Source organism: Halichoerus grypus, chromosome 5 (assembly GCF_964656455.1).
Source record: "Halichoerus grypus chromosome 5, mHalGry1.hap1.1, whole genome shotgun sequence".
Lineage (NCBI taxonomy): Eukaryota > Metazoa > Chordata > Mammalia > Carnivora > Phocidae > Halichoerus > Halichoerus grypus.
Window position 1 is genome coordinate 158,427,082 of NC_135716.1, and position 22,650 is coordinate 158,449,731.

Consider the following 22,650-nt stretch of genomic DNA (forward strand, 5'->3'; position numbering starts at 1 on the left):
ATTCTGCGCAGCAGCGGGCCTATTGGAATGCACAGGAGGCCGCTGCCTGCCATCTCCTTGTCTTTCCCTGGGCTGTGTTCCCACGGAAGGCGTGAACCTTCTTTTCTGTGTCTCCTGGGTGGAACATTTGAATTCCCCTGGGAAACCCCACTAATTCAAAACCCAGTGACTCAGAATTTGTGATCATGTGAATAGGACTCGGATTAACTTGCTCCCTGAACTTGATGTGAAAGGAAGACTTTTCTAATCACATAAATAGGGCAAGGTTTCATGGGGAATGATGGATTTAAAAGTTATTTTTCAAGGGCTTTAGGAGAAATCAGAGTCACAGAAGAAATCTCAAGCCATTCAGCTCAACCACAGGTAGGTTTGGTATCCAGCTTCTACGGGCATGATTACATACATCCTGTGACGGGGAACTCACCCCTTCCGGAGACAGTGGATTCCATCTTAAGGCAGGTTGATTGGAAAGGTCTTTCTTATACCCAAATCTGTAGAGCCCCTAATCACTGGTCCTATTTCTGGCCTCTGGGGCTGCACAGAATGGGTTTGTGCCACAAGGCTGCTCATCAGAGACCTGAAGACAGAGCTCAAAACCTCTCCAGGTTTTGTCTTTACTGGTCATATGCACAGGAACCGGCCTTGAGGTCTCAAGCCTCAGGGAGAGACTGGGGACTTTCTGGGCGAGATGGCTTAGCGGCAGCCTTCCCAGGGATGGGAGTGAGCAGCAGCTGGGAAAGCCCAGGCCAGGAAGCCTCAGGCCAGTAAAGGACTGGGAGGTGGGAGGGGTTCTAGGTCCTGAACCACTCTAGGGCTAGCTGTGCCCTGAAACCAGGCTCATGGGGGAGGGGAACAGCTGAAACAGGGAGCATGGGGCTCGGGACAGAGTGCTCCAGCAGAGCACTGAGCATGGGCAGCACAGCGGGGCAGATGTGCCACGAGTCTCTCTTTCTCTCTCACCCTCCTCTTCCCCATCCTCGCCCTCTCCTTTCTCCTTGTTCTTTTCTACCTCCTCCTAAATCTCACAAGTTTTGGCCGGCTCAGAATCTCTCGTCTCTTTTGGCCTGGTGCATTCTCCTCGCTTCCTATTCCTCCCATCTGGCTCCCTTTCTTTCTGTCCTTGTGGTTCTCTCCCCTCTCCTGTCCTGTCTGCCTCATCACTGTTTCTGGAAGCCTCACCCTCCATATTCAAAGAGAATATATCATATACACAAGCCACGCTCAACTGAAGCTACTTGTGAGCTGGACTTCCTTTGTCTGTTATCTTGAGTGCTTTTTGTGGGGCAGTGACCCTCCCTTGAAATACAATTCTATTCCTGCTTCTGAGTGATGGTCTCTGCATCCATTTCGGGATAGCTGAGAACAGGTAATTTCTGCAGCAGGCAAACAGGATACACAGATGAAAATCCAGATTCACAAATACAAAATGATTTGCTTCAGGAATTATTTAAATAGCCAGTGCATTTACAATGTGATTCAATTTACAAAGATCAGCTTCACATGCAACCTCTCTGTAACATCCCTCTTATGTATGGTGAGTTCATATCTGAGTCTTTAAAAAAAATCAGCAAAATGTTTGAAAGCCTAACTGAGTCCTCGTTCCTTTGGGCAACCGGAGGAAGTAAATCTTTTTTCAAAGGCAGCTTGACATAGTGGGAAAAACACAGATTTTAAATCCTGGGTCCTTAATCCTCTTGGTCTAGAAAGGCTTAGTCTCTCTGAGTCTCTATCTTCTCATCTGTAAAGTGGGGAGAATAAAATGACCTGGCAGGTCCGTTGTGAGTTAAAAATGAGTTGACATTTCAAACTCGTGACCTTCAAAGCAGGTAGGATTACTTGAGATTTGAGAAACATGCGTATCTGGAGTCTTTCTTAACATTTTCTGATCATACGTAGCAAAACCGTAAAGATTTGGAGACTGGATTTAAGAAGGCCATGGTTCTTTGCAGTAAATCCTACCAGAAGAACCGTCATCAATTCCCGGAATTAGCTTAAAGAAAAACTTGTTGAACTGACATGTAAAGAAACCATGATAGCACCCTGTTATTGTTAGTGTGGGTCAATAGGTATATTTTGAATGATCTGTTTGGATACTGTGTTCCTTAGATGCAATGGGTAGGTATGAACTTATAATTTTATGGCTTAAAATTCTAGGCTCTGTATCAAAAGGAGGTGGTACTTAATGTCTTGGCAGAGGATGCAGATTTCAACAATGAATAAAGAAGACAAAGTCTTAAATTAATTCATGCCAACGAAGAGGAAGATAGAAGAGGTGAAGAAGTGATTAACCAGGCAGAACTTCGTAGGATTGGAGGGCACTCCCTGTGGAGAATGGGGCTTTGGTCCAGATGCCATGGGGCTACAAGGTGCTTTATCAGTTTCTTTGTGAACTAAGAGAGGGAGAGGCCAGAAACTGGGTGGCAAGAAACCACCAGGGCCTTCAGAGGACTCCCCCAGATGGAATATCCAGTCAGCAGTGGGGGAAGATCATATGAGCTTTTGACACAAAATTGACTTCGAATCCAGAGTCCATGGAGGTAGTGAAGTACTTAGGAGCAAAGTATTTTACTCAGTTCCAGGACTAAATCTGAGCCAGACTGGTTTAAATAGTCATAGATACTAGTTAATGATTACAATAGAATGAAAAGAGCGTAACAGAAGCTGTTCACTAGTTTCCTTCAGTTCGAACCTAAATGTGCTAAAAAAAAAAAAAAAGTGTTAAAAAGGCATGTTTCAAGCTGTTTTCTCCACTCTCTCAAGTGTACAATCCCTTTCAGTCCCTGCTGACTGAATCCCGGCCCCACCTGTCCTCCAGGACTACCTGCTGGTCACCAGGGTACGCCATATTGCTAAATGCAGTTCTCGAGTCTTACGTGACTTGTCAGCGATGTTCAGCACAGTTGACCACCACCTCCTTTTCTTTTTCCTTTTTGCATATTTTCACCTTTTTAGTTTGGAAATTTTCAAACCCACAGAAAATTTCCAAGAATACTCTGATGAACACCCATATGTTCTTCATCTGGACCCACCATTGGTGATGTCCACTTCAATCACTCGGTTAAGTTGGAACCCTGCAGGCTCCCCCACTGTAAAGGGATTTCTTTCCTTTTCTATTTAGCAGGTGGTCTGTGGTGAGGTACTCTGATATGGATCCCCCAATGAAAGATTTTTACATCCATTAATGATTTTTACCTGAACCAATTATTGCAAAATGTTGAATTTCTTCCTCTTTCATCCCCTGTATACTTTGTAGTTGGCATTCCACTGCAAGGAAAATTTTCCCTCCTTCCCACCCCCTCCCCCACTTTATTTATTTTTGGTTTCTTGTTTTGTATCTGTGAATTTATTGATTTTTTTCATTCAATGAGTTGTAATCCATTACAGTTATTAATCATTTTAAAATTTAAATTATCCTAAAATTGGCCAGTGGGAGCTCTCTTAGGTTGGCTCCTGTGTCTCTTTTACCTTTTACCTTACCTACTTACCTTACCTTGAATCACATTGTAAATGCACTGGCTATTTAAATAATTCCTGAAGCAAATCATTTTGTATTTGTGAATCTGGATTTGTGAGACTGAATAGACAAACAAACAATGGCCAGACTATACATAAAAATAGAACTCTGAACCATGATCTGCAGCAACTAGCTCAGAAAGCTAATCTGTTATCTCTAGCTCTATAAGTCAGATCCTTAAAAAGTCAGACTACTATCTCTAGCAACCACCAGGAAACCATTTTCCTCTGTAACAATCAGCCCCAAATGGCCAGGACTTGACTAATAACTGCCAGTTTCCCTAATTTTTGTCTCTGCTGCCAATTTAGGACCTACCAGAGAACAAAATGTGCCCTCTAACCAATTACACAGGATGCCCTGTTTCTATTTAGCCCACCTACAGCTTTTCCCATGCCAACAGCCTCCAATTAGGGCATACCTGAAGGCTTCCCTTTCCCCCACTATGAAGCTTTTTCCACTCTTGTTTCTGCCTTTGAATCTCTACCAAAATACAAGCCGGGTGGCCGACTCCCATGCTATTGTAAGCTCTGCATAACTAGATTTTGCTTGTTCTCATTTGGATGGTCTGGGTTTATTTCCATAGTGCCCCCATCATTGTGTTAGTGGGGCACCTCTTTGCTCTTTGGCACAAGAAGTTCCAGGCTCACCTTGGACTCTCCCTGCCCCAGCCCTGCCATCAACCAGGAGACTGATATTTAGAAACCAAGATCTGGGGACTCCTTGTGCCCATTTTTCCTGGGATCACTGTCTCCTTTTGGGAACACTCTCTTTTCTAGAGGACCGTAATATTATACTCCCCTGTTTTCCTCCTCCTTCACATGACATGACTTCACAGAATCCTTTGCTCTCTTTCGTCCTTTAATCAGACTCTAAGTGTGAAATCACTCCAAGTGCCAATCCTAAGTCCCCTTCTTTCTCCAGCATAAGATGATAAATTCAATTTTATATATATATATATATATATATATATATTTAGTGAACACCTTTGGTACAGTGAAAAGAACCCAGACTAGGTGATTGAAGTTCTGGGTTCAAGACCAGGTATTGTACTTGCCCATTGTATATGGCCTAGGGCAAGTCTCTTATTACTTAATTCTTATTTCAAAAGCCTTATTTCTTCATGTATAAAGAGAAACATAATAAATAAAATAAAATATTATTATAAACATTTAAGTGCTGCAAATAATGGTTGTGAAACTCAAGTGTGCTAAAATGTGCCCAATCTCACACAGGTATTAGGAGAACCAGATGAGTTAGTGCATTAAAATATTTGGAATTGCCTGGCACGAAGTAAGTACCATATATGTGTATTATTATTATTATTATTATTTATTATTATTATTATTACAACTGGTTACTTAACTCATATCTATTCTTTCTTCTGAGTAGTAGAAAGCTAAATCTTCCCTACTCAAGGTAAACCATGTGACTTCCAGATTTAAATATAGTGGATTTAAGGTTCTTTTCCTCTTCTTTCTCTTCTCCAGTCATCTTAGTTGAGGCGATGAGTGGGGAGATGGCGATGTGAGTATAGTCAGATGGTGCCGGAGCTATGAGCTTTTCTCTGATTTGCTGGCCCCACTGTGGGGGGTTCCTCCTTTCTCTGGATATCAGCTTTTAACCCCAACACACACCCCACTCCATCCTACAACTGATGATGGCTTCAAGGCCCCAGGATAGCCCAGATCATTTTTTCCCTCTACTCTTGCTTCCTTTAGATCTGCCAACCTCTCCTCTTGGGGGCCACAGAAACCTCTGTGTGAGTTTCCCTCACCATGCTGGAAAGCCTGACACTCTGTGGTTTAGGCCAGGAGCTCAGGTGCCTAGAAACTTCAGTCAGCCACCGCTACTCCGCCTCCCAGGTCATGCTGGACCAGAGCTCCCCTAAGAGTCTTGCTGACTCCCCAGGCTATTCCTTGGGAAGCCGGGGCATCATCTTCCTCTTCTCTGAGACTCCACCCCACCTTCTCCCTCACCCTCACCCCGTTAGTCTGACTTTTCTACCAGGTTCCTCTCATTCCGGCTGCACATCCACTCCTACGAAGGACTCAACCCAAATAGATGGAAGGGCTCGGCCCCTTCTCAGGGACCAGCATCTAACCTCCAGCTACATGCCCTCACATTCTCCATCTTCTCATCTGATCCATCTATTTGGGGAAGGAAAATGTACTTATATACCCATGTATTCTTCCCTACTGTACGGTTTGGTGTTTAAATCTGTTTTCTGTCCTTCAAAACCAAACTTTTAGAATAAAAACAAGGTAAACAAATAAATCTACAACCACTTTTATTTCTCCAAGCTTACCTTTTAGATTGAAAATTTTCATTTTCAACACTTTCTTTCACTATAGTTTTTACAAATATCTACTTAGAAGCTCCCAAGCTAAGAAATGGACTCTTTGTTCCCAGCTATGCCCTCCGAAGGCAACTGCATTGTGGTGGGGGAAACAGTATGGGTTACAAGAAAGCATGGAGAAATGCAATCTCAATTTCAAAATATTCCACTTTACCATAAAAGCTACAGCAAATTTTTTCTGAGATAATACCTAATTTTTCTGGGACAATAGTTTTGACTCTTTAGGCTGGTCAGTTGGGTCTGGTTTATATGATTTTCTATCAACTAGTATCAACCTGATCAACCTATATCATCTTTGGTTTCCTCTGAGTAACCAACCTCCTTGACTCTGGTGCTCACCTAGGGTAGGGTGTGGAGGATGCCCTTAATGCCACACTTAAACAGGCCTACCTTTTCTATTTGGTGTGGAAGGAAGCCTCACATATCTTCTTGTGGAGCAGAGGCCACTCAGCCTGGACTGGACTTGCACCAAAGAGACAGCTGGGTCCACTGGTGGAGTCTTTCTGGAGGTGAGTGTAAGGCAGGTCTTGGAAGATGAAACAGACCTATGGATATGTATAGGCTGAGAGGAAGGAGATGGGGGACAGCATGTGCATGAGGTGGGATATTCTAGGCCGGTGAGCACTGTGGTTTTGCTGGAGCAGAACTGACAGACTAGGATGTACAGTGCTGAGAGGCACACCACACCCAAGGATGACTTTGGCCAAGCAACATCATTCTGGATTGGGCAGCAGCAGCAGGCCTGGGTAGTGTATTTGGTAACTAAGAAATCTGAGGACTTCCCTGGGACTCCAGTTTCTACGTATCAACAGAGGATTTGGGCTTATTCTAATCATAGCTTTTAGAGCAGGAAACTGCCTTATTTTATAAGCTTGTACACAGCAGGGCCCACCCTGAAATCTAGTACCCCATGGATCCATCCAACTGCTGGTCTCAGCTAAGGCAGGATAAAGTCTTTGCTAGTCAAATGCTTTGGGACTGGTTCAGGATCACCATCTCTCAACTAGACTCCTCAGGCAGGTCAGTTGGGCCCAAGCTATATCATTCTATCCAAATCAACTGGTGTCAACCTTGTTTAAAAACATTCAGTGGCTTCCATTTCCCTATGAGGAAAATCCAGATGCCCCCTCTAGTTTGCAAACCCCACTATGTTCAGGCCATTCCCCACCCTCGCCTCTCATCCCTCTCCTCTTCCAATCTGCTCCAGCCTCTCTGGCCCTCTTTTTATCCTTCTGATGAGCCAAGCTTGTTCCTTATATCCTTTCTACTAGCAATTCTTCTGCCTGGAACTCTCTGTTAGATCTAAAGTGACTGCTGCTTCTCATCCTCCAGGCCTCAGCTCAAAGTGCACTGCCTCTTCTCACCACTTACTTGAAGCCTTGAAGTAGTGATGCTCTAGTAGCAAAAATCACATCTAGTGTCCAGATCTTGATTTCTAAATACCACTCTCCATTAAAGAGAACTAGGGTTCCTTAGACAAATGGCTGGTTCTAGGACTGGGACATGAAAATGCAAGATGAGCCTAGGACACCTTATAGTAACAGCAAGTGAAGAAGATCTAAAATAGAGAAAGAGAGAGAGAGAGAGAAGTTAAGAAAAATGATGGGACCGTGTCAAAAGGACAAAGGAGCGAATCTGAATGAGCTCCCAATGGCCAAAGCTGGGACAATTAGAGCAGCAGAATACATTACAATAATATTGGATTATAACCCCCCAAATACATTTCAGTTAGTCTGTACTGATATAAACAAATATTGAATGAATAAATAAATAAGGAAGAAGAGACAAATTCCGCATGCAGGATTCCAAATAATTTATGTAGACCTTTTTTCTCAAGGAGGTAGACCCCTTAAGTATGGCCTGTGCATGGTGACTTCCTTCCAAAAAATGTAGTAAGGAAAGGGGGAGGGGAGAGTAACTTGGAGAAACTGGCCAACACAGCCAAGTGATCAAGTCAACAGCAGCAGTGATCAGTCATGTTGATAGTATGCACCCTTGATGTGGTGTGATGAGAATGGCACTTTTCTTTTGTGGTCTTCAGCCCTAAGACCCATAAGCGCAGTGAAATTATGAGAAAAACATCAGAAAAATCCCAATGAGGGACATTGTATAAAACACCCAACTGGTACTCCCCAAACTGTCAAGATCTATAAAAAACAAGGGGATTCTGAGAAACTGTCATAGCCAAGAGGAGCCTAAGGAAACAGATGACTAAATGTAATGTGGTGTCCTGGATGGGACACTGGAACAAAAAAAGGATATCATGTAAAAAGTGGAAGAAATCCACACAAAATATGAACTTTAACTAGTGATATGTCAGTATGCCTTCATTAATGGTAACAAATGTACTATACTAATTTAAGATGTTAATAATAGGGAAACCGGGTGCAGAGTATCTGAGAACTCTGTACTATCTTTGCAATTTTTCCGTAAATCCAAAACTGTTCTAAAATAAAAACCTTTTTTTTTTTTTTTTGCTTAAAAAAACTCACTTAACAGTATTTTTAAATGTGTGAATTTTATTGGATAAAAATAATACCTTAATTTTTTTAAATGGGGAAAAAAAAACCAACAAAAACCTGAGGAATGTGAGAGATTTCCCCAGTATAACTAGCAAGTGGTGAAGCTAGAATGAGGATTCAAGTCGTCCGATTCTGTATCTCATACTACCTGCTATGGACTGAATTTTTCCCCCCACTAAAATTCCTAGGTCAAATGGCTAACCCTCAACGTGACTGCATTTGGAGATGGGGTCTTTAGGAAGTAATTAAGGGGATCACATAAATGAGGTTATAAATGAGGTTATAATTGAGGTTATAAGGGTGGGGCCTTAGAGTCCGATAGGATTGGTGGCCTTATAAGAAAAGAAAGGCTGTCCCTGCCTTCTCCCTTTCCCTTGCACAGACGGAGGAAAGGCCGCGTGAGGACAAAGCAGCCATCTGTGAGGCAGGAAGAGTGCTCTCACCAGAAACAGAACCCGGCTGGACCATGATTTTGCACTTTCCAGCCTTCAAAATGGTGAGAAAATAAATTTCGGTTGTTCAACCCACCCAGTCTGTGTAATCTTGTTATAGCAGCTGGAACAGATGAACACACTACCTTAAAAAAGAATAAGACTGTAATTTATAGAGTACTATGTCCTAAGCACCATTCTGAGAACTGTATAGACATTCAATCTACACGGCGACTCTTGACAGGCAGTTAAGTGATACTATTATTCCCATTTTGCAAATTAAAAACCTGAGGTTTAGAAAGGGTAATGCCTGGGATCACACAGCTAATAAGGATCAGAGGTGGGTCTCCCACTCACAATTATTTGATGTTAAAGCCCAAACTCTTTCAACCACTCCCCAGGGCCTCTGTGGGGAGTCATGCTCCAGCAACTTGAGGACAGAGTAATTGCACAATTTATTTGGAATTCTCCTGCATGGGAGATTTGTTTCTTCTGCTCCATTTATTAATTTATTTGACCATTTCTTTATGTCAGTATGGACTCATGGATATTTATTTTATACTTTGGGTTACAACCCAATACTACTCCAGTGTCCCTTTGACATACCCCCATCGCTGTGTTTTTGCTTTTGCTTTCTTGAGCTCTCCCTTCCTTTGTAACACTGTAAGATACTCCACGATCATCTTATATATTTTCTGCTCCAGTCCTAAAATCAACCATTTCCCCAAAGAGCCCTTGTTCCTTTTCCTGGAGAATGATATTAGAAAGTAAAATTGGGGCATTAGATGTGGTCGTTGCTCCCGGTGAGTCCTTGTTTCTAGGTTCTCTATACATTTCTGCATATAACCATTTATACCTGTACTAATCAAAACATGAATTCATGTTTTACTTACTTATTAATTATTAATTACTTCATGTATCTACTGTAATCCATGCTAGCCTCCTCCCTTTGCTTACATGTCACCTCTCATTCCAACAAGGAGAAACTTGACTCCTACCATCTGCCATTCATTCACTAATTGTTCAATTCCAGCATACAAGCTTAGTGCTATCAGTGAACTCATACCCCATGGGAAACAACTTTATCAACTAGAGTACAGTGTTTATTTACAGGTTGTTTGTGTTACCTTTAGTCATATAGACTCATTTCCAAAGTCACTTAGGTCAGAATCTCTGCCGTCTTCAGTAGAGTTGTTTCCTACATTGTAATACAGTTAGACTGCCCTGTCACTGCCTCTCCGGACTGACCTTGACCTCTTAAAAGATTTTTTTTTATTTGCATATCGCTATCCAATTGTCCGAGCACCATTTGTTAAAAGACTATCCTTTCTCCACAAAATTGCTTTTGTACTTTTGTTGGAAATCAATTGGCTAAATTATATGGGGGTTTATTTCTGAATTCTCTATTCTGTCCCATTTATTTATCTGTCTTGAAGCAAACACCACAGTATCTTTATTATAGTATCTTTATAATAGTCTTGCAATCAGGTCGTCAGTCCTTCCACATTGTTCTTCATTTTCAAAGTTCTTTTGGCAATTCTACGTCTTTTGCACTTCCATATGAATTATGGACTCTGTCAGTTTCCACAAGAAAAACAAAGGCTGATAGAATTTTGATAGGGACTCAGTTGAATCTATAAATCCATTTGGGGAGATTTTAATTCTTAATATCAAATTCTCTAATACATGAACATGGCATATCTCTCCAGTTATTTATATCTTCTTTAATTTTTCTCAAAATGGTTTGTGATTTTTGAGTATACAGATCGTAAATATTCTGTCATATTTATCCCTATTTCTTATTTTTATGCAATGTAAGTGCTTTTAACTTCAATTTCCAATTTTCTGTTGCTGATATATTGAATCATACTGATTATATGTTGTATAATTGTATACAATCATTGTATATTGGGTAATTATATTGTATGAAATATATTGCATCTTGCAATCCTGCTAACCTCATTAGTTCTAGGTCTTTGTTTTTACATTCCATAGAATTTTGCCTACAGGCAATTATGCCATCTGTGAATAAAGACATTTTTACTTCTTCCTTTTCATTCTGGATGCTTTCGTATCTTTTTCTTGCCTAATTGCACTAGCTGGTACTTCTACTGCAATGTTGGATAGAGGTAGTGAGAGTGAACATCCTTGTTTTTTTCATGATCTTAGAAAGTATTCAGTTTTTCATCATGAAGTATGATGTTAACTGTAGTATATTCTCAGATGCTCTTTATCAGGTTGAGAAAGTTCCCTTATGTTCTTAGTCTGTGAGAGTTTTTATCTAGAATGGATGCTAAATTTTATAAAATGCTTTTTCTGTACCTATTGAGAAAAATCATGCGGTCTTTAGTCTGTTATGGTGAATTACATCTATTGACTTGATAATGTCAAACTAAAATTTGTACTCCAGGGATTAAGTTCTATTTCATCATGAATTATTATCACTTTTATATATTGCTGCATTTGATTTACCAAAATTTTGTTAAAAATTTTTGCACCAGGGAGCCTGGGTAGTGCAGTTGGTTAAGTCTCCTACTCCTGGTTTTGGCTCAGGTTGTGATCTCAGGGACATGGGGTCGATTCCCACGTCAGGCTCCACACTCAGCTTGAGACTCTTTCTCCCTCTCCCTCTGCCCCTTCCTCCCTGCTTTCTCTCTCTCTAAAATAAATAAATAAAATATTTAAAAATAAATTTTTTTGCATCTATCTCATGATGGAAATTGATCTCTAGTGTTCTCTCCTTAACATCTGCCTAGTTTTGGTATCAGAGTAACACTGGCCTCATAGAATGAGTGGGGAGTGCCTTTATCTTTCTGAAGAGTTTATAGAGAATTGTTTTTTTTTTTTTTCTTTCTTTCTGAATTGTTTGTTATAATTCACCAGTCAAGTTATCTGGGCCAGGAGTTTTCTTTGTGAGAAGGTTTTTAGTTATAAATTCAACTTCTCTAGTAAATACAGGTCAATTAACATTACCAATTTCTTCTTGCGTGAGATTTGATAGATTGAGCCATTTAAGAAATTTGTCCATCTCCCAAATTTTAGAATTTATTGGCATAAAGTTGTTCATAATATTATCTTACTACACTTTTAAAATCTGTAGACTCCATAGTGATATCACCTCTCTAATTCCTGATGTGGGTAATTTGTATCCTGTCTCTCTGTCTTTTTCTGTCTTTCTGTCTCTCTCTTTTCCTGAGTAGCCTGCAAGAGGTTTAACAATCTTAGTGATGTTCTCAAAGAACTTGCTCTTGGTTACATTGATTTTTCTCTATTGTTTTATTTTTTCTATTTTATTAATTTCAACCCAGATATTTATTATTTCTGTATTTATTGCTTACTTTGAATTTGACTTGCTCTTTTTATTATAGTTTCTTAGAGTGAAAACTGAAGTCGTTAATTTGATAACTTTCTTCTTTTCTCATGTAGTATAAATTTTCCTCTAAGTACTACTTTGGCTGTATTCCACATTATTTCAAAATTCTGTGTTTTCATTTTAATTCAGTTCAAAATGCTTTCTAATTTACTTTTTGATTACTTTTATGACCCAAGAGTTGTTTAGAACTGTGGTATATAATTTCCAAATATTGGAAAATTATCTTTCTGGTATTGATTTCTAACGTAATTCTATTTATGGTCACAGAACATACTTTGCATAGCTTGAATAATTTTTAATGTATTGAGACATAATTTAGGCCCAGACATAGACATTTTATGTTCTATCTTGGTAAATGTTCTATGTGTACTTGAAAAAAAAATGTGCATTTTGCTATTGTTGGGTGAAGTGTTCTAAAAACGTTAAATGGGTCAAATTGGGTGATAGGGTTGTTCAAGTCTTTTATATACTTACTGAATTTTTGTCTACTTTTTCTACCAATTATTGAGAGAGAATAATTGAAATCACCAACTATAATTGTGGATTTATCTATTTCTCTTTGCAGTTCTATTAGTTTTTACTTTATTTTGAAGATAATGGGTGCATAAGCATTTCAGATTTTTATGTCCTTATGAATTAACCCTTTTATCATTATGGAATGACCATCTTTATCCCTTATAGTGTTTTTTTTTGTGGTGAAATTTACTTGGAGATTAATGCAGTTGCTTAGCTTTTTTTGGATTAATGGAATACAGTCCTAATAACTGTGTTAAAGAGCATGTCTATTAATTCTATCATTTGTATCATTTCTGAGTCATTCTTGATTGATTTTTCTCTTCATTATGAATTTTATTTTCCTGGTTCTTTGTGTACCTGACAATTATTTTACTGGACATGAGATATTGTGAATTTTACTTTGTTGGGCGCTGAGTATTTTTATAGTCCTAAAGGTATACTTAAGCTTCGTTTTAGGATGTGGTTAAATTACTTGGAAACAGCTTAATCCTTTTGGTTCTTACTTCTAAGCTCAGTTAGGTGGGCCAGAGCAGGATTTAGCTAACAATTAATATTTCCCACTACTGAGGCAAGACTTTACTTGTACTCTAACTGATGTCCAGGACTTAGGAAGCGTTTCACTCTGGGTGTTGGAAATGGGCACTATTTCCAACCTGTGTGAGTTGCAAGCACTGTTCTTTCTCACCTTTTTGGGTAATTCTTTTCTTGGCTTCATATAGTTTCTCACATACATGTGCTGATGATTATTCAATGAAATACTCAGGGGGAATGTCTGTAGATTTCTGAAGTTCTCTCTGTGTGCAGCTTACGTCTTCAATACACTGAATTGAGAATTCTAGATGCCTTTGTTTCCCTGGACTTCCATTTCAGCCTCCTCAAGTCAGGAACATGGTGAGGCTATTCCAGGGTTCTGCCTTCCTGCATCATTGCCTATAAACTTCCTCCAGACAGTAAACTAGGTCAGTAATAGGGATGTATTTGTTTCCTGTCACTTTGGCATCACCATTCTTCATTGCATAATGTCCAATGCCTTCAGAGCCATTGTTTCATATATTTTGTCCAGTCTTGTTTGTTTGTTTGTTTGCTTCAGGTGGGAGGTTAAATGCAGCCCTGTGACTCCATCTTGGCCAGAACTGGAAGTCCCATCAATTCACTTTTTCAATATTTAAACAAAGAAAGAAAATTTTCTTTTCTATTTTTCCACATAGTTACCATCTCCAGTGCCCTTTATTCTTTCCTATAGATCTGAATTTCCATATGGTCTCATTTTTCTTCAGCTTCAAGAACATTCTTTAGCATTTCTTTCAGTTGAGTCTTCTAATGATATATTATCTTGCCTTTCATTTATCTGAAATTATTTTACCTTCATTTTTGTAAGGTATTTTCACTTGATATAGAATTTTATGTTGCCAGGGTTTTGTTTTTTGTTTTTATTTTAGCATTTTAATGATGTCTTGTGGCCTCATTTGTTTATGATGAGAATTCAGCTACCTCTGGCTGCTTTTAAGATTTTTCTGTCTATTTGTGTTTTTCAGGTATTTAACTTTGATGTGCCTATATGTGATTTCTTTGTTTATATTTTGCTTGAGATGTGATGAACTTTCTGGATCTGTGGGTTTCTTTTTTGATAAAATTTGGAAAATATTGGACCAATATTTCTTCGAGTATTTTTTTCTGCCCTATTCCTTCACTCCTCTCCTTCTGAGACTGTAGTTGCTCATTTGTCCATCCACTTGACGCTGTCTCACAAATCAATGAGGTTCTGTTAATTGTTTTTCAACCTTTTTCACCCTCTGTGCTTCAGTTTGGATGATTTCTATTGAACTACCTTCCAGTTCACTGATTCTGTCTTCTTTTTTATCCAATCTACTATGATATTTTCTAATAAATATTTTTTAGACTTCAGATACTGTATTTCTCAGTTCTAGAATTTCCTTTTCATTCTTTTTCACAGTATTCATATTTCTTCTCAAATTTCCCCTCTCTTCACACATTAACACACCTTTTCTTATAGATTGCTCATCATATTTCTCATAGTTATTTTAATGTTCTCTTTGGCTAATTTCAGTATCTGCCTCATTTGTCACTTTGTTTTTATCAACTGATTTTTCTCTTCACTAGGTTATATTTCTCTGTTTCTTCACATATATAACAGTTTTAAAAAATGTAATTATGTATACAGAACTCTGCATTCTGTTATTTTTCTCTGAAGAACATTGAGTTTTGTTCTAGTAAGTAGGTAAATTACCACTGGATCTCCTTGGTCTTGTGAAAGCTTGGTTTCAGTCTTTAAAGCAAGTCTGTTTGGGTTTTTCCCTTAGTACTAGGATGAGTGCCTTAATCCTGGGATGTTGTATTTAATCCTAGGATGTGGTCCTTCTGAGGTTTCAGTGGAAGCTTGAGGTACTTACTGAGGCCCTCCCATTTGATAGCATTCAAACTTTGAACTCCACCTCCATGGTAGGCTGCTTCTGAATCCTCTGTTCAGTCCTTTTTTTCTTTTCTTTTCCCCAGATTTCCAGCTATTGTTTTCCCCATAAGCTTCTTGGAGTCTCACCTACACATTCAGGTTTCAGGTGTCAGCCAAGGATTAGAATGGCATGTATATGCAGCTCTGGGGGCTCCTCTCTCTATGGCTCCTTTCTTCCTAGGATCTCCCCCCTTCAATTTCCAACTGCCCTGGCAGGCTCAAGGTTCATCCTCTGACTCCTCAAGCTAATACAAGAGAAACTTTCTGTATGAGCTCTCTTGGAAGTGCCCCAGTGCACCACATAGACTGGGGACTGCCCTCAAATGAGAAGCTGAATAAATGGGTATTATCCAGTGTGGTTCCCTTCTTTCAAGAGTCAAATCCCCTCTAGTTTCCAGTACCTTCAAACAGTTAACTTTCTTTCTATTTTGTCCAGAGTTTATAATTAGGATGGGTAAGATAATTAGTACAATACAAGCTACCCTACCATTACCTTAACTTGGAAGTCTCCTGGTTCCTCATTTTTTAAATAAGGATAATATTTACTTCACAGGTTTTTTTTCTCTGTGTGAGAATTAAACAAGAGTACACATGTAAACTGCCTGGCATAGATAGATATTCAGGAAATGTTAGTTTCCTTCTCTTTATGTTGAATTGGCATCTACTTCCTTTTATCTTCCCTTCATTAGTCCTTGCTTCACTCTCTGGGTCCAACCTATATAGGATAATTTCTTTCCCATGTGGCAGCTCATCAGGGGTTTGATGACAGAGATCATATCCTGTGCCTCCAAGGCTCCTTTATCTTCAGGCTAAAATTCCCAGTTCTTCTTGCCGCATCTCAGGCCATGGGTTTTCTCCTGGGAACTTGGAGTGCCTTTAGCTATTTTTTCATCAAGGAATCTCCTAAGTTCAAACTCCACTTCTGCCATTTATAAATGCTGTAATTCAAACAGGTCAACTTATCTCCTCAGTGTCAATATCTCCAACAGGAAAACGGGTTAATAATCCCTATACAGCTTGTGCTTTGCAGACTCAGACCCCTCCAACTTTAGCCACTGTTGGTGGGAGAATCAAAGGAGTGGTATCCCCTGCTCAGGTTCCTTCTGGCACCGATGGAAGGACTGGAGCTCCAGTCCTATGATTGTCTGGGTGATGGAGAAGCACAGGAGAAAGGGGATATTACAACCACAATTTCATTTTTAGTGGCTAGTTTTAGTTTTAATCACCAAAGGCAGTCACATCTTCATGTAGCAAGTTTCACTTTTCTTCCAAAGACCACACAGCGTAGTCTCATCTGAGAAATGCATATTCCTCCTGTTATAACTTCGACCCTATTCTTTACAAAATTAACACTGGTCTTAGTATGCCACAAAAGCATGTTCCTCCCTCCTGAGTGTCTCTGTCTGAAACAATAGGATCAATGAGTACATCCCTCAAGTCTCTTTCTGATCCCTAAATTTCTTTGGAAGAAAAGGAATGGTAGTGATTTGTTGTTGTTTTTTTCCAAATGACCAAAACCAATAGCAAATGTATTAACAGTTCCTTTAGAAATTATAAAGTCCTTACACAAGTGAGTAGGGTGATCATAAAACTTTTTATCCAAAGTAGGATATTTTGGGATGCCTGGGTGGCTCAGTCAGTTAAGTGTCTGACTCGATTTTGGCTCAGGTCCATGATCTCAGGTTCGTGAGATCAAGCCCTGGGTCAGACTCTGTGCTGAGCCTGGAGACTGCTTGAGATTCTCCTTCTCCCTCTCCCTCTGCTCCTCCCCCTCCACTTGTGTTCTTTCTTTCTCTCTCTCTAAAAAAAGACACCACTAAAAAACCAAAAAACAAAATAGGATACTTTTGAGAGTAAAAGGGGGCACTGATAATATGCCACAACTGACTCAGGAAAATGGGTATATGTATGGCATTGTGCTATTACATGCCATAGGGTCTAACTTCCTCTAAAGCTTCCTGATGCTCAAGGAATAAAATGTCAGGCGACTGAATCACCAGATGTACAGACAAAGAGCCCTTTTCCCCATTCCTCTACAGAGACTTCCTTTCTCAGAAACTGTATTGTTTGGGGACTGTGCTCCCCTGGTGGAAGGTGCAGGGAGCTTAGGCAGGATCACCTGTGCAGAGCCACCAGGGAAAAGGACTATGTGGTCACTTTTGTCTGATGCACATTCACCACTCTAAAGGCAAAGACTTGAGCTCAAATCACCTTCTTGCGAGTCAAGGTCTCACTGCCCCTCATTGAGTTGTGTCCTGCCTGGCTAATATGTGTTTACTCACACAGCTCCCGTGAAAGGTCACTGCCTTCCCCCAGAGGTGCTCATTTGCATGTAATGGAGCTGCAAAGTGACCCATCTCTCTTCCAGTTGAATTCAGCCCCAGGCCTAACCCAAGCCTAAGTCCCAAACCAAATATTCAAGAAATACACATGTTACACTCATCCTGCTATTTTCTGAGCAAACCATGCTTTTTTCACTCCTTGTACCTTTCCACGCTGTTGTTATTGTGTCTAGAATGCCTTCATGTTTCTAATCCTCTCTATCTGGTAAGATTTTACTTACTTTTCAAGTCCCAACTCAAATATTATACATTCTGCAAAGTCTTTCCTGACACCTCTCACCTCCACTAATCTGCTACAGGTGTCAGAATTCATTAGGATTTGCTTCTGCTAATGTAATATACACTACATTATATATACATGTATACACACACACATGTATTTATATTTATATTTGTATTTGTATTTAAAAGCATGACAATACTTTAAACAAGATAGGATTTTATTTAGCTTTCACATAGAAGAAGTCAGAAGGTTGGTAGTCCAAGGCTGATATGGTGGTTCCCTGGTGTCATCAGGGATTTAGTTTCCTATCTTTCTGCTTTGCAATCCTTAGAGTATGGCTTTCCTCTCAAGGTCACTTCATGTTCAGAACATATGTCCACATGACAGCCGGAAGAAGAAGTAGCAGGAGGACAAAAATGGATTTTCCTAGCTACTCAGAATTTCTGTGTGTTAAACTAACCTTGAATTCTTGGAATCAACCCAATTTGGTCAGACATATTATCATTTAGACACATTGCTGGATGCCAGCGGCTGATGCTTTAAGATTTTTGCACCTGTGGTTCATGAGGAAGAGTGATGTGTAATTTACTTTCTCATACTGTCTTTGTCAGGTGTGGGTATCATAGTGATGCTAACGTCATAAAGCAGGTAGTAACTACTCCGATTTTTGGTGCTTTGGAATGCTTATGTAAGATTGGAATATTTGTTCCCTTGAATGTTTAGTAGAACTCACTGATAAAACCTTCCAGATCTGGAGTTTCCTTTATGGGAAGACTTTTAACTATTCAAATTTCTTTAATGATTACGGGACTCTCTGAGTTTTCTACTTCTTGATCATTAATGTTTTCTAAGAATATATGCTTATTTCATCTAAATTTTCTTTAATATATTCTATCTTTTTTCTGGTTCTTCCATTGACTATTCCTGCTGCAGTCCAGATGATATCTTCAGTTCTGTCTTCTGGTTCACTGACTCTTTTATTTTATTTTTAGGTTATCTTTGGTTCTTTAAATCTCGATCTTTTTTGATAGTTCCATGCATTTAGCAGCTTTATTGAGGTATAGCTGACATACAATAAATGACACACGCTTATAATACATAATTTGGTAAGTTTTGCCCCGTGTATACACCTGTGAAATTATCACCACAATCCAGAAAATAAACATATCTGCCACACCCCAAACTTTCCCCATTCCACCCATAACCCCCTTTTCTGTCTCTTCTTGCCCAGGCAATCACTGATCTGCTTTCTGTCACTATAATTTGGTTTTCTTTTATAGAATTTTATATAAATGAAATAACATCATATATACCCTTTTTTGTTGTCTGGATTCTTTCATTCAATAAAATTACTGTGAGATTCATTTCTATTCTTGCATGTATCAAAATTTTACTCTTTATTACTGACTGTATTCTGCTCTATGACTATGTAACAATTTGTCTATTCATTCACCTGTTGATAGACATTTGGGTTGTTTCCAGGTTTTGGCTATTACAAATAAAGGTGCTGTGAACATTTATACATGATTCTTTGTATGGACATATGCTTTCATTTCTGTTTAGTGCCTACAAATGGAATGGCCAGGTTATATGGTAGGTGAATGTTTAACTTTTTAAGAAACTGCCAACTGTTTTCAAAATGGTTCTACCATTTTATTACATTCCCCTCAGCAGCATATGAGGTTCAGTTTTTCTACCACTTTCCCAGTAATGGTTATTCTTTCTAGACAGTCCAATAGACGTATAGAGTATCTTATTATAGTTTAAATTTGCATTTTCCCAATAATTAATGAAGGTGTCTTCTCTCTCTCTCTGATCAGTCTGGCTAGAGATTTATCAATTTTCAGATCTCAGAAAAACAGCTCTTGGTTTGATTGTTACTCTCTATTGTTTTCTGTTTTTCATTGAGTTCCACTCTCGTTTTTATTATTTCTTTTCTCCCGCTTTCTTTGGGTTTCGTTTACTCTTTGTTATCTAGTTTATTTTTAAAAAATATTTAATTATTTATTTGAGAGAGAGAGAGAGAGTATGAGTGGGGAGGGTGGGCAGAGGGAGAGGGAGAAGCAGACTCCCTGCTGAGCAGGGAACCCGACTCAGGGCTTGATCTTAGGACTGAGATCATGACCTGAGCCAAAAGCAGCCGCTTAACCAACTGAGCCCCCCAGGTGCTTCTGCTATCTAGTTTCTTAAGGTGGAATCTGAGGCCATTGATTTGAGACCATCCTTCTTTTTAAGATAGGAATTTAATGTTATAAATTTCCCTCAAGCTTTAGCTGCATCCCATAATTGTGATATGGTATATTTTCACTTATATTCAGGCCAAAATACTTTCTAACTTCCTTTTTTTGTTGTTTTTTCTTTGAGATCTAGGTTATTTAAATTGTGTTAACTTCCAAATATTTAGAGATTTTTCCATGTATCTTTTTGTTACGATTTCTAATTTAATACATTTGTGGTCTGAAAACATACTTTGATGACATGCATTCTTTGAAAGTATTGAGACTTGTTCTATGGTCTAGAATATGGTCTCTCATGGTGAATGTTCCATGCATACTTGAAAAGAGTATATATTCTTCTGTTATTGGGTGGAATGTTCTATAAATGTCAGTAAGTTGGTTGATAGTGCTGTTCAAGCCTTCTATATTCGTATTGATTTTCCACCTATTGTTCTAACAACTTTTGAGAGAGGAATACTGAAATCTGTTGACTATCATTGTGGATTTATTTATTTCTCTTTAAGTTTTATTAGTTTTCACTTCATATATTTTCTTGCTCTGTTATTAGGTGTGTAAACACTTAGGATTGTTGTCTTCTTGATAAGTTGCCCCTTTTGTGATTATGAAATAATACTCTATTTCTGGTAATATTTTCTACTCTGAAATCTATTTCGATATTAATATAGGCACTCCAACTTTCTTTTGATTTGTGTTAGCATTGTGTATCTTTTTCTATCTTTTTACTTTTAACCCACTTGTGTCTTTATAAAGTGGATTTCTTATAGACGGAATAGATTTGTTTTATAATCTAATCTGATAATCTATGCCTTTTAATTGGATTATATAGACTATTTATAAATTTATTGTTTTTATTTATGTGATTGGGTTTAAATCTACCATCTATTTTGCTTTCTCTTTGTCCCAGCTATTCTTTGTTTCCTTGTTTATTTCTGCCTTCTTTTGAATTAATTGGGTATATTTTTCTGATTCTCTTTATATCTTGTTGGTTTATTAGCTGTAGCTCTTTGTTGTGCTGTATTAGTAGTTGCTTTCGAGTTTATGGTATACATCTTTAACTCAGTGCATTCAACTTCAATAAGGATACTGCTACACATATCATCTAAGAACCTTACAACATACTTCTACATCTCTACTCTCAGCTTTTGTACTACTCTAGTCATAGATCCAGCTTTGACACCATACCTCATGATGCATTATTATTATTTTTCCTTCAAATGGTCAATTATCTTTTAAAGATATTTAAATAATAGTAGTTATTGATTGCTACCTTTTACTGGAGGTTTCTCTCAGGTCATCTTTTGCTATTCTGTAGCTCTTTCTCTATGCTGCTCTGAGTTGTTCTTTACTGTTTTGCCCCAAGCCTGGATTCAAAACCTTCCATTCATTCCCCCAAAGAACATTCCGTACAGTAAAGGGGTGTGGTAGTGGGCAGGTGTGGGGAGATACATGTATAAGACCAACAGAAGAAAAGAGAAAATTAGAACTGGATATCAGATAGACCTATTCCTACGGTCCATCAATTGTGCTCTCCACAGAGGTCATCCCTGGCCACCTTTGCTTCTCCCTCCAGAACTACTGCCATGTTGCTGGGCCCTGTTCACTATGTCCCTCTCCATGGACAGCAAGCCCCGGAAAGACCGTGAGATCCTCCTTTCCCATATTCTGAGGCACACTTCATTTCCTTCCCAGAAGACTGACAGTGAGAACATCTATCTCCTATAGAGCAAATACCCCACCTGAATCCCCAGGTCAAAGTCAGGTCCCATGGTCTGGAAGGCAGTCACAAGGTCAACAGTATGTTTTCCAAAGATTACACCAAATCCCCTCCAGTTCTACTTCACAATCTTTCACCTCCAATGTGAGATGAATAGAATATCAGGCATACCTCCTTGTTGAATATAGGCTCATGATCTCAATAACATATATTTGAAAAAGTCACACAAACATCTCCCAAGACATGAGTGAAGACTTTACTGGGTAGTCCTTTTAAAATTTATTTCTAGAAAAATGATCTCTCCACAAGGCCCTGGTCCTGTTAAAGACAGAGTTGATCTATAGCACCATATGGAACAGTCAACATCTCAGGGTACATTTGGACCATGTCACTGGTTATGTGCTTACCCAAGAACAGTGGGGCATACCTACTGACCTTACATCTGCAAGATAGTGTTATGGTTTTGAGTATAGACTGAAAGAATCACCCTTAATGGCTCTTTACAGAATGAAATGAGGGTCTTCTCAATAAAAATTTCCTGTTTCCCTCTAGAAGCAGATACATTTCATGATCCTCCAAGTAGAAGTTTCCCAGTCCCACCAACTTTAAAATCTAGAACTAACTCTAGGTAAACTTTCTGCTGCCAATCCTAAAATAATTGTGTGTCTCCACTTGTGTGGAGGGTTGAGGCAGAATAATATCAAACCTCTAATAATCATTGCCACCAAACATACACAACGAGAATGTGTCATCATTTGCCTTGCCCTGAGCCCCTTTGAGAGAGTCCTCCCAACCTCTAAAGAGCTGCTCCATGTTCTGCATGTTCTTGCCTTCCCTTTTCCCAAACACATATTTGGACCAGAGCTGGGCACTTGCCCCAAGGCCAGCCATGGCCCAACCAAACCATCTTACTCCAGAATTTAAATAAGAGTCAGCACCTGGTCGGCAGTGA

General features: G+C 39.1%; 1 long non-coding RNA gene across 1 annotated transcript in view; it reads left to right on the forward strand.

Moving 5' to 3' along the window:
• The first annotated feature begins 221 nt into the window (after positions 1-221).
• LOC118552536 (uncharacterized) overlaps positions 222-22,650 on the forward strand; it is a 32,494-nt gene continuing 10,065 nt past the window's right edge. The window contains exon 1 of the long non-coding RNA XR_004925577.2: positions 222-363. This is a non-coding gene — a long non-coding RNA (uncharacterized LOC118552536). The remainder of the gene's footprint in view (positions 364-22,650) is intronic.